The 12,531-nt window shown below is 49.3% G+C and overlaps 1 protein-coding gene across 1 annotated transcript in view; it reads right to left on the bottom strand.

Annotated features, from left to right (window-relative positions):
- The window catches only part of ATM (ATM serine/threonine kinase), a 1,424,234-nt gene that overhangs the window by 504,940 nt on the left and 906,763 nt on the right, over nucleotides 1-12,531 (bottom strand). The gene's annotated exons all lie outside the window — the stretch shown is intronic.

Here is a 12,531-nt window from a genome sequence, read left to right as displayed (position 1 = left end):
ACTTGCCAGCCCATCAATTTAGCTGCTGGGCTACTGCTTTTTTCAGCAGTCCTACCGCCTACCAATTTCATCCTGCAATCCAATGGCTTTCAATGGGGCCAAAGCAGGTCTCAGAAAAGCACTGCTCCTCCTGCAGAGAAATAATGAAAACATTGCCCAGTACCAGCAACGAGTAGCTTTTTTCTGAACTGGCTTCGTAAAAGTATTAGCAACACCTCTTCTGCTGGCCGTCACGGAGACTATGTAATCTTCATGCGGTCACTTTCCTTCTGTAGTCTTGACAGTGCCACTATGCACATGAGGCTGCCACATGTGGTCCCAGCATGTGAAGCTGAGTACAGGAAACTGAACTATCATTCCAACTATCGAGAGTTCTCAAAATTCCCCAGTTCTGTGCATAACTCATCAAGTAGATTTTTTTCATTGCATGCTGGGATTGGTAGGATTCTTTTACGTATTGTAAATGGACCGCCAGATCAACTCTGTCTCGTCCTCCTGCTTCCACACCCTCCGCCTCCTACGTAAGACCTTCAAATGGATCTCCCTCGAACACCGTCACTCACGCCCTGGCCACCAGCAGGCTCTACTACGGCAAAGCACTCTATGCGGAATAAACTAAAACCTCACCCGCAAGCTACAGAACATCCAAAACGCCGCAGCAATCCTGGTCACCAACCTGCCAAGACACTGCCACATCTCCCAGCACCTGTGCACACTCCACTGGCTCCACATCGAACCTTCAAGATGCTAAACCGCACTCACAAGGCCATCCACGACACCGGACCAGCATACCTGAACAGCCGACTCAAATTCTACGCACCCCAAAGGACCCAACGATCAGCCCAGCTCTCCTACCCCGAGGTTCCCTATACCAGAAAGACCAGATCAGGAGGCCGTTACTTCTCCTTCCGCACGGCCAGAGCCTGGAACGACCTTCCGCTCCATTTCAGACAGATAACATCGCTCCCCATCTTCACAAGAAACCTCAATACCTGGCTCTTCAACAGACCCCCTCCTTGATGGACCGGAACCTGCGACCCCCACCTCCCCCCAGCACCTTGAGGCCCTTACAGGTGAGTAGTTGCGCTTAACAAACACCTGATTTGATTTGATTTGAATCCAAGATGAGAAACACAATTCTTAGGCTGGATGAGCTATTCATGCTAGGAACTAGGAAACTTGAGTTCTTAGGCAGGGTGCTTTGTGGTAATTGCAGTCTTCAATGTGTTTGCTGTTACCGCTGAGAAAAGTGTGTTTTAGCTTGACTAAATGTTTATTCCTAAACTAACACTCTCCATCTCTGTTCCTTGACATCTCACCCTCCATCTCTGTTCCTTGACATCTCATTACCCCACTAAGACACAGAAGACAGTCCCAAGTCTTTCTTCTCACAGCAACGGTGCTCTGGTAACTATCATAGACTCAAGGCTGGTAACCAGATCTCAGAAACTGGACAATGCTGAAGTGTAAGGCCTCTCACAGAAGTACTGTATATATTGGTATTTCATATGACGTAAACCTATCTTTGAAGCAACAAATATTTGATATTTTATTAAAGTGTTTTCGGCCCACAGTGCAAAACATAGAAGCCTTTTGCACAAACAAATTGAAAAACCACAGTATAAAATGTTAAACCGGTTAAAAACAAAACCGAAATGCTATGTGTTCTAAGATCAGGGCTAGATAAAAGAGGCCATAAAGGACCAGGGTAAAAAGCAGACTTTTAGGGCAAACAGACAGGACTATTCACAGAGCGGTACTAAGTAAGATAGACACAGAAAATAACTCATTAAGAGTTCTGACGTTTTGTACGGGTGTCCCAGATGAGAGTTAGATATAAGCCTGCTGTACTGGTCACAAAGTCCATAAAGTCAATTGGTAAAAAGAATATTTGGTCTGCTCTGTTGCTAGGCTGCCATCATATTGGACCCGACCTTACAAAGTGTTGCCATGTCCTCTTTCTTGCCACATATGCATTTGTCAGAAACCTCCAGGTTATGTTATGTTATGTTAATCCAGTTTATATAGCGCACGGCTACCCCAGCAACGGGGCGTCCCAGCGCTTGCAGACATGCCAGAAGGAAGAACAACACAGCCGGTGAGGGTATGTTAAATGGAAGAGAACAACCAGGTTTTAATTTGTTTTCGAAAAAGCATGTGGTTGGTGGTGGCCCGTGCCCTTATGTTGAGAGTGTTCCTAACTGTATATAGTAGTAGGCACCTCCTCCCCCGACCTTCCCGGCTAAGGTGAAAAGTCTATTTTCTCTGTGGTTTGTTAGCAAGACAAGGTATTTCTGAGCTCGATGGGCAGGATCAAACAAGGCAAACTTTGCCAAGGGCAGACATTTCCTAGAACTTTAAAGTACATGATTGTTTATTTATTATGGCATTTTGCCTCTTGCTTGGTAACAGGTTTAGATTAGAAGATGGTGATATGCCCAACCTCACCGCTTCCTTACGCCATTCGATAGCTGGATTTCAGCTGTATGGGAACATTTCCTTTCAAGGCCTCATCAACTAGGTGTACAGGTCTTGAACTCAGCCTTTTCAGACCATATTTAACATGGGCGATTAACAGTTGGACTCAGTTGTGGAGTAGTCTGCTTCTGCCTCCAGCACAGCGGATGGGAAGCTTGCTGGTAATTTAAACAATGTTTTCCAGAACCTCCTCTCAGAACAATCTACACATTCTTTTGATCTGTCAAGCCCCGAATTTTGCTACGAAGACATTTTCGATGGAGCTGGAGAACCTATGAACCTGCCTGTTCCATACAGGCCAATCCCCCCTGATTTAGGCTGGAGACTACAGATTTCTGCGTGCAAAAACTTGATTCCTCCGCGGGCTTCATCGGACAGGGACTGGTTTTGTGTGACTCAGAGTATGCACTGCCAACTACCCGCTCCTGCAGGCCAGTGCTCAGCATGCTTGTTACACTCAGTCTGCCTGCCATATCGCTTTCTCCGTGCTCCTGACAAGTAAGGTAAAAACATATATTCGCATTTCTCATTTCTAAACCCGTAGCAGCACACTAGAAAGTCCCATACAAGCCAATTGACCCGATACACACCTCAGTAGAAGTTAAAGGGAGAAATACATTCTCCCGATTATTTTTTTTAAATCTCCCACTTTCCTCTTATAAAATGTTGGCATGTACGCTGTTCACTATACACAAAATTGCATTGGTAGCAACTTCTGAATTACCAATAGTAGTTTGAAAATGTGTTGCCTGTTTTTGTGTTTTGGCAATTAGAACACCTAGATATTTCAAAGAAGCCACTTTTTAAAGTTTCTCTTGATTTATGAAAGACGAAAACTTCGTAAGGGCACTTGCTCCTAAAGATCATTATCTTGGATTTATTGGTGTTAAGTACTAGTTTGTTTTTTCAAACAATAAGATCCCACTGCAAGGAGCTGTGCCTGTAGGGCTTTGAGGAGGGTCTTAGCTTGAAGGCTGGAGTCATTCACATATAGTAAAGCCTGGATCCATTAATTGATGGGACATTAGGTGACACTTTTGAAAATGTCTTCATATATAACATTAATATAAAGAGAGAACAAAAGAGGTGCTAGAAGGACACCTTGTTTGACACCAGTATTAGTGTATAATTTCCTGCTGATTTTCCCCATTTGGCTTAGTCTCACCTGGGTGGAGGTTCCAGAATATAACATCTGAATTAAAAAAAAAGAAGGCTTGGCTCTATGCCTAGTATGGACAGTTTTCCCCAAAGGTGGTTTCTTGAGGCCAGATCAAAGGTGGACTAGAAATCCAAGAATGCCACATTTAGGGGCATTTTCATCACTGTGCTTATCTTGTAAACACAGAAATGAATATGCTACTTACCAGTATGCATCTGTTCTTGGCATGTAGGGCTGCTAACATTCATATCTTAGCATTAGATCGCCGCCTAGTGTTGGGCTCGGATGATTGCACATTGTTGTCCTGGAAGAGTCTTCGAAGTATCCTGAGATAGGTGGCTCCTCCCCTGGACTACAGTGCGCATGGGCATCGGCTCCATCCCTAGATTGTTTTTCGCCATTGTGGCAGAAGATGGAGTGAAAAGTGTAAAGGATGTCCATGCTAATGAATAAATACAATAGTATATCTGCAGCTGCGACAGGCACCGGGGAGGAGGGCGGGCGATATGAATGTTAGCAGCCCTACATGCCAAGAACAGATGCATACTGGTAAGTAGCATATTCAGTTCGAGGCATGTGGGCTGCTAAATTCATATCTTAGCATAGAATACATAGCAGTCCCTCCATCAGCGGCGGTTGCCCGTGCCAGCTGCAGAAACCTGAAAAAGTGTCTTGAGAACAGCCTGTCCTACAGCTGCTTGCTGCTTGGAATGCACATCAACACAGTAGTGTTTTGTGAAGGTATGTGGTGTGATCCACGTGGCTGCTCTGCAAATATCCTCTAAAGGAATGTTCCCTAGGAAAGCCATGGATGCCCCCAGTTTGCGTGTGGAGTGCGCTCTGGGGGGAATTGTTAAAGTGCGCTTGGCTTTTTGATAACATATCTGGATGCACTTAACAATCCACCTGGCTATCCCTGCTTTGGAAATTGGGTTGCCTTTGTGTTGTGGTGCGAAGGCAACAAAGAGTTGTTTTGTCTTTCTAAAGGGTTGTGTTCTGTCTATGTAGTACATCAACGCCCTCCGTACATCTAAGGTATGGAGCATTCTTTCCGCCACCGTTTGCGGGTTTTGAAAGAATGCTGGTAAGTCAATAGTTTGGTTTAGATGAAACTGTGACACCACCTTCGGAAGGAATTTGGGGTTAGTGCGTAGCACTACCCTATTTGGATGAATTTGAATGAATGGCTCTTGGATTGTGAGCGCCTGCAGCTCACTGACACGCCTCAGAGACGTAATAGCTATAAGGAAAGCCACTTTCCACGTAAGGAACTGGAGTTCACACGAGTGCAGTGGCTCAAATGGTGGTCCCATCAGTCTGGTGAGGACGACATTGAGGTTCCACACTGGAGCTGGCGGTGTCCTTGGGGGAATGACTCTTTTCAGACCTTCAAGGAAGGCCTTAATGGCGGGCACTCTGAAGACAGAGAGGTGCTGCCTGTTTTGAAGATAAGCCGCTATGGCGGATAGATGAATCCGAATGGAAGTGTACGCCAGATTGCACTTGTAAAGATGCAACAGATAGCAGATGATGTTGGGGATAGATGCATCAAGCGGGTTGATGTCATTGGCTGCACAGTAGACGACAAAACGCTTCCACTTTGCAGCATAGCATGCTCTAGTAGTTGGTTTCCTCGCCTCCTTGATGATGCTCATGCATTCTGGAGGCAGGTTAAGGTACCCAAACTCTAGGACCTCAGGAGCCAGATCGCCAGGTTGAGCTGTTGCGCATCTGGATGCTGAATTTCTCCATGGTTCTGCGTCAAAAGACTGGGCGTGAGACGCAGTCTTTGATGCGGCACCACTGAGAGTTCGAGGAACGTGGTGTACCATGCTTGGCGCGCCCACGTTGGAGCAACTAGGATGAGAGTCATCTCGTGCTGCCTTAGCTTTCTTGCGACCAGCGGTATTAGAGGGGCTGGCGGAAAAGCGTACGCAAATTTGCCTGACCAGTTCATCCATATCGCATTCCCCTGCGACTGTGGGTGAGGGAACCTGGCGGCAAAGTGTTGGCATTTTGCGTTCTCCTTTGTGGCAAACAGGTCTATCTCCGGATGACCCCACTGCTGGAAGTACGGGTGGAGGACAGATGGGTGTAACTCCCACTCGTGCATTTGATGGCTGTACCTGCTGAGCAGATCCGCCATCTGATTGTCCTTTCCTGGGAGGTGTTCTGCCATGAGGAAAATGTTCCTCTGAATGGCCCACTTCCACATGCTCTGAGCCAGATGAGACAGCTGTGGCGAGTGGGTGCCTCCCTGCTTTTGAATGTAGTACATCGCGGTCATGTTGTCCGTCCGGACTAGCACGACCCTGTTGCACAGATGTACAATGAAGGACTTGAGCGCCATGAAGATTGCCATCAGTTCCAGATAGTTGATGTGCATCTTTTGTTGCTGCGTTGACCATAGTCCCTGCACTGTGTAAGTGAGCACATGAGCTCCCCATCCCTGGAGAGATGCGTCCGTTGTTAGGACAATCTGCGGCACAGGCTCTTGGAACAGTCGGCCCTTGCAAAGGTTGTGTGGAGTCCACCAATGCAGAGAGTCGTATGCCGACTGGTAACCAACACTAGGTCTGTCAATTGTCCACGAGCCTGTGTCCACTGATTCGCTAAGCACTCCTGGAGCGGGCGCATGTGTAGCCGTGCGTGAGGGACTATGAAGATGCAGGAGGCCATCATGCCTATCAACTGCATGAACACTCTCGCTGGAAGCGAGTGTTGTGGCCTGAACCTTTGGATCAGGGCCTGCATGCTGTCTATCCTGACTTGGTTTGGCTGAGCCATGGCCGTCAGGGTGTTGATCGTTGCACCTAGGAACTGCCGGACATGTGCCGGCTGAAGATGCGATTTTGGGTAGTTTAGGGAGAAACCCAGATCGTGAAGAAGGTGAATTGTTGTTGACATGTCCGCGGCGCACTGCTGCTCTGACTTGGCTTGTACGAGCCAGTCGTCTAGGTAGGGGTAGACATGGATGTTCTGCCTCCTGAGGTGCGCCGCTACTGTCGCCAGACACTTGGTGAACACCCTCGGGGCTGTTGTGACTCCGAAGGGTAGGACCTTGAACTGGTAGTGCCTGCCTTGAATAGTGAACCTGAGGTATTTCCTGTGTGACGGGTGTAGTGGAATGTGGAAATACGCATTCTTGAGATCTAAGGTTGCTAAGAAGTCTCCTTTGTTTAGCAAGGGAAGAATCTGTTGCAGTGTAAGCATGTGGAAATGTTCCGATAGTATGTACAGGTTGAGGGGGCGTAGATCTAGAATGGGTCTGAGAGATCCGTCCTTTTTTGGAATAAGGAAGTACAGGGAATATACCCCTGTGCCTTCCTCTCCCACCGGCACTTGCTCGATTGCTCCCTTTTGCAGCATCACCACTACTTCCTGCTGCAATAAGAGCAAGTGCTCTGCGGACATAGGCCTGTGCCTTGGCGGGATGTTGGGTGGAGTGGACTTCAATTCTAGGCAATAACCATACTGGACTAGTTGTCGCACCCACCTGTCTGTGGTGATGTTTTTCCAGACGGGCAGGAACTGCTGCAGTCTCCCCCCGACAGGTGTTAGGTGGTCGGGGGGCAGTGACAGAGAGTCACTGTTTGCTTGGAGTAGAGGAGCGGGGGTTGTTGTTTCCTCTGCCGCGACCTCTGTTGCTGTTATTCCTGTAACCTCCCTTGTTCTGTTTCGTGAACGAGGATTGTGCCCCACCTTTTGAGAACTGGGATTGTTGACCCATTTGTCCTCTGGTGACCCCACGTGCACCTGAGCGACGAAAATTGCTGCCACGAAACTGTTGAGACTGCAGGGCCCCCATGGATTTAGCAGTTTCCGTGTCCTTTTTTATTTTCTCTAGGGTGGTGTCAACATCTGGACCAAACAGACTATCAGGATTGACCGGTTGATTAAGAATTGTTGTCTGAATATCCGGTTTAAAGCCTGAGATGCGTAGCCACGCCGGTCGTCTCAGCATAACACTAGTGTTGACAGCCCTAGCAGCTGTATCCGCAGCGTCAAGCGCACACTTGATGGCTGCGTTTGAGATCAGCTTCCCTTCGTTAATGAGCAGTTGTGTAGCTTCTTGGAACTGTGGAGGCAGGTGTTGTACAACCTGTTCTAGGGTGTCGTAGTGTGCCCTATCGTAACGCGCCAAGAGCGCCTGTGTATTGGCGATGCGCCAAAAGTTTGATGCCTGTGCAGCTACTCTTTTGCCCCCTGCCTCTAGCACTTTGGACTCCTTATCCGGGGGAGGAGCTTCACCCGTTGTCTGGGAGTTGGCACGTTTCCTGGCATTGGCGACCACAAGAGAGTCCAGTGGCAATTGTCCCCGGATGTAGGCGGGGTCCGCAGGTGCAGGCCTGTACTTCTTTTCAATGCGAGGGTTGACCACTCTCGCTCTTGTAGGCTCCTTAAAAATGTCCCCAGCATGTTTGAGGACTCCTTTTAGCATAGGAAGTGTCTTTACTGTCCTTTCAGAGACTGAAAAGGTGTCGAAAAGGAAGTCTTCCTCAACCGGGTCGGCATGCATGTCCACATCATGATTGGCTGCCGCCCTTTCAAGTAGTGCATGAAAGCCTGCTGAGTCCTCAGTCGGGGATGCACGTGCATTAAAGAGCTGCGGGTCCTGCCCCACACCCTGGGTGTTCTGGTCACCAGTGTCATCGTATGAATCCGGTTGTGCATCAGGTTCATCGATAGGGAAATTGTACTGCTCGTCCTCATCATACCCCTCACCCGCAGAGTGTTCTGGGGAGGGAGTAGGGCTCCGTCTTGGAGGAGGCTGGATTGGCTCCGTGAGGCCTGAGGCGTCAAGGGGCACCCTCTTCTTTTTCAGTGGGATGACATAGGAGTCCACTGGCTCCGAAGTGATTTTCCTTTTATAGAGGGTCAGCTTGCCTGTGTCAGCGTCGATGAAATGCTCTGAATCGTCTTCTGATTCGAGTACCCGACGTGGAAGCGGGCCAGCCGGCGAAGAAACTTGTTTCGGAGCCGATTTGGTTGAAAACGCTTTTGGCGCCTCCTTAGGCGGCAAAAGAAAGAGAAGTTTCCCAGAAGGCTTTGCTGGAGTGTCCTTTTGCGGCTGCGGCGATGGTATCGGAGCCGACGGGGCAAAGGCTTTCTCCCTGATTCTTTGCAGTGAGTCTGCGATGAGGGACGTCTCACTCACAGTGGGTTTCGTCGCTGACGAGGATGGTCTGATCGGTCCCTCGGATCCGACGTCCTTGTGGGCCTTGTGCGCTTTGGGCGCGGAACCCGTCTTCACCGCCTCCGATTCCTGAGTCCGGGGCGCAGACTTCTTGTGCGTAGCCTCCTTGGAGCCGACTTTGGCGGGCTTGGACGGCGTCACAGCCTCTGACCCGTGCCGACCATCTTTCTTGGAGGACCCCTCCACAGGCGTCGGTTTCGATTTTGCAGCATCGGAATCGACGGACTTCTTCGGCTTCTGCGGACCGGAGGTCGACGGAGCCGATGGGGTAGCGGGTACCGTCTTTTTCACCGGCACGGCAGCCATCTTAGGGACACTCTAGTCCTTAAGTTTCGGTTTCGTTTTCGGGTCGGCCATTTTAGGTGTCGTCGATCCCGATGGTTTCAGTTTCGTTTTCGAAACGGTCTGCTCAGCAAGTGAGTCCGTAGCCGGGCCCGAAGGCGGGGCTGTGGCTTGCGGCAACGGGTCTTGGGTAAGGCCGACAGGCGATCCCGCGTCCCGGTCGGTATCTTCGTAACCTTCGGGGCAGAGCTCGTCCCCCGAGCTGTCTGCCGCGGCCCCATAAATCTCATCGTCGTCTCCTACCTCTTCGACGTATTCAAGGCCTTGACCCGCGACTCCGTCGTCGTCTCCCGGATCCGCCTCGATTTCCGTCTCTGGTGGGGAGATTTGTAGATGGTGACCCTGGACCTCTTCGTCCTGGTCGCCGAAGATGTTCTCCGGATCCGGGGCCGCTTGCTTAGCTTCCAAGCGCACCGCGCGCCGAAGCTTGAGAGTTTTCTTTGAGCGGAACTGCGCACACAATTTGCACTTTCCGTCGTCGTGGTCAGGCGAAAGGCACTTGTTACAGACGGGGTGTAGATCGATGTGTGGGTACTTGGACCCACAGAGCGGGCAGTACTTAAACGGGCTCCGCTCCATGTCCGAAAAGGCTTGCAGTCGTGTCGCGATGAGAAGGCCTCAAAGTTCAGAGAGCGATAAAAACTCCGCTTATTCCGGCTCCAAGAGACGGAAGACTCGAGACCGTGCGCAGACAATACCGACGCAATAAAATCGAGGCCTTTTGGCCGCTAAAAGTTAGTTTTACTTGGTTCCGACAGTAAGACGTCGAGACCACATCCGAACCCAATGGCGGAAAAAAACAATCTGGGGATGGAGCCGATGCCCATGCGCACTGTAGTCCAGGGGAGGAGCCACCTATCTCAGGATACTTCGAAGACTCTTCCAGGACAACAATGTGCAATCATCCGAGCCCAACACTAGGCGGCGATCTAATGCTAAGATATGAATTTAGCAGCCCACATGCCTCGAACAGTGCACACTAGATTACATTTTGAGCAGTGGAGCTAGAACAATTGAGGAAGAAAAGAAAACAAATGTGCCAAGAGTCAGTTGCTGTAAAATGGGAGGATGGATCCAATTTGAAAAGCCACTGGAATGCTTGGCTAAATATTAAATGTTCAGACAATTCGGTCATTTTCATGTACTCATCTAAGATACTGTATAGCTGTGGTCTCTAATCTAACAAATTGTGTTTTTTAAACTGAGACTGCGTACACCCCAACTTAAATCTTTCAATCATGGTGTAGGAAGCTGGCTCTATATATACACTATACCAAAGAAAAGTATGGTGTGTGCAGAGTCTAGTAGATCCCTAGAGGTATAGGAGAAGATAAAGTGATAATACCTTACTCTCTTTTGTGGTAGTGTGGTTGAGTAGTCAGGCTTATCAGGAGGGTAGTGTTAAGCATTTGTTGTACACACTAAGACAAGAAATGGTATCACACACTCAAAGACTGAATCGGACCAATTGTTTGTATAAAAAGTTATTATTCTGTTATTTTATTTCTAGAACATTATAGCAGGTAAGTTAAACTCTTCATACAATGTTACTTTCAGCAAGACAGTGAATACTGTATTTGCAGGAACAGTCAGGTTAATTTTTGCAGTTGAGAAAACAGTTCAAAAATGCTGGTAAGTACGTTTTGATTACTATTAGATTACTTTTGGATTACAGTTCTGGTTTGGTACGATACACACTCCTAACAGTTTACACCACAAAGGACATTTCTAAGCAGGTTAACACTTGTGCAAGCAATTGATTACTCTTTGTGCAGTACAAGACAGTTCAACACTTAACTAAAATGTTTAGAGAAAACCAGCCATTCAATCCTATGGGAAAAATGATGTGTTAAGTTGCAAGTAGGTAAAACGGTTTTGGAATCGGAGTTTTGGGGGTAGAACCAAGATTCAAATTGGCACTCAAGGGGCACCACCAGCGGCACAAGGGGAGCCGGGAGCAGGGTGCCAATGTTAGCCAAAGGGGCACCTTGGTTGGGGAATGCTCAGGGAGAACACTCGGTCTCAGAAGCCAAGCTCCTAGGGTTAAGATCAGGGTAAAGGTGGTCCCAAGTTAGTACCAAGTCCACACCACCAGCGGAACGGGCGGCCAGGTGCAGGGTGCTTAGGAGGTGTTGGGAGCCCAATGCAATTCAATGGAGGACGCCGGTCACGGAAAAGGACTGCAGGCTAGAGCAAGAAGACTGGACGAAGGGAACCACCGACTGGAGGATGAAGTTGAAGAGTTGTTGGACACCAGGACATCGTCAGTCGGGCACCTCAGATCATAGGAGTTGCGGATGCAGAGGTTTCCTTTCGTGTTGGATTCTTCTGACCAGTTCCAGTGGGGGGTGTCCTTCAGATTGAGGCTGCAGGCGTCGAGGTGCAGATAGGTGGACATCCAACGCAGGCACTCAGATCAGAATCGCTGAGGGAACCTCACTGGGGCCTTGGGTCACTCGGGCCGTTGGCGTTGGGCGCAGAGTGATGAGGACTCCCGGATCCAGCTGGATTTGGAGTGCTTGGCTTGGCTTGGCTTGGTGTTGGACAAATCTGGTGTCCACAGGAGATAGGAGTTTTTTGTGAAGGCAGGGCAGGTCTCTGGGGTTCTTAGAGGCTGCAGGACAGGCCAGGTTCAGCTTGCAGGGGTTCACAGCAGGAGAAAGGCCGGTAGGGCTGGGGCCAAAACAGTTGTCATCATCCTCTTCTTCTGCAGCACAGGTCTTCGATCCTGCTTGTCGCATCGAATGTGAAGAGGCAAGGTTCAGGGGTGCCCCTAAACAATAGGTTTAGGGGCATTACAGTGTGCACTTTGAGAACAAGGGTCCCTTCCCTGGGGTGTCTACACCCCCTAGTATGCCACCTTCCAGTGGGAGGGGGCATAAGCTTCTTCCTGATTAGAATGGCCCCCCCAACTACAAGATGGCAGGGACTGAGATGTGTGCTTCGCCTCGCCCCACCCTCCCCCCACCCCACCTGAGGGATGGGGCTGGCAAAGGTGGGCACATCTCTGGTCCAGGCTAAGCTTACCAGCTGGGTCTCGCACCCAAAATGGAGGTCAGAACCGGTGTGAGCCAGTTGCTGATAGCAGCAAAAGGCTGGGGTAGCTAACAAAGGTGGCATGCCTTTGAAGCTCCCTCTTCAAGAACCCTGCATATCCTGGAGCAGGAGGCATGACACCTCTTCTCAGGATTTGCTTTGTTCCTGGACCCAGAGAGTGGAGGGGTTTCTACCCTGGGGTCCAGTAACCTGTCTGGTGGTGGCCGATGGCTAGGAGCCAGTCATAAACCACACCATAGTTGGTCGTTTTTCAGGGAGCATCTCCAAGTTGCCCTATGTGTGTATTTTTCATTAAATC

The sequence above is a fragment of the Lissotriton helveticus genome, chromosome 8 (assembly GCF_964261635.1).
Source record: "Lissotriton helveticus chromosome 8, aLisHel1.1, whole genome shotgun sequence".
Lineage (NCBI taxonomy): Eukaryota > Metazoa > Chordata > Amphibia > Caudata > Salamandridae > Lissotriton > Lissotriton helveticus.
Note: the sequence above shows the minus strand (reverse complement) of the source record. Positions and strands in the feature narration are given on the sequence as shown.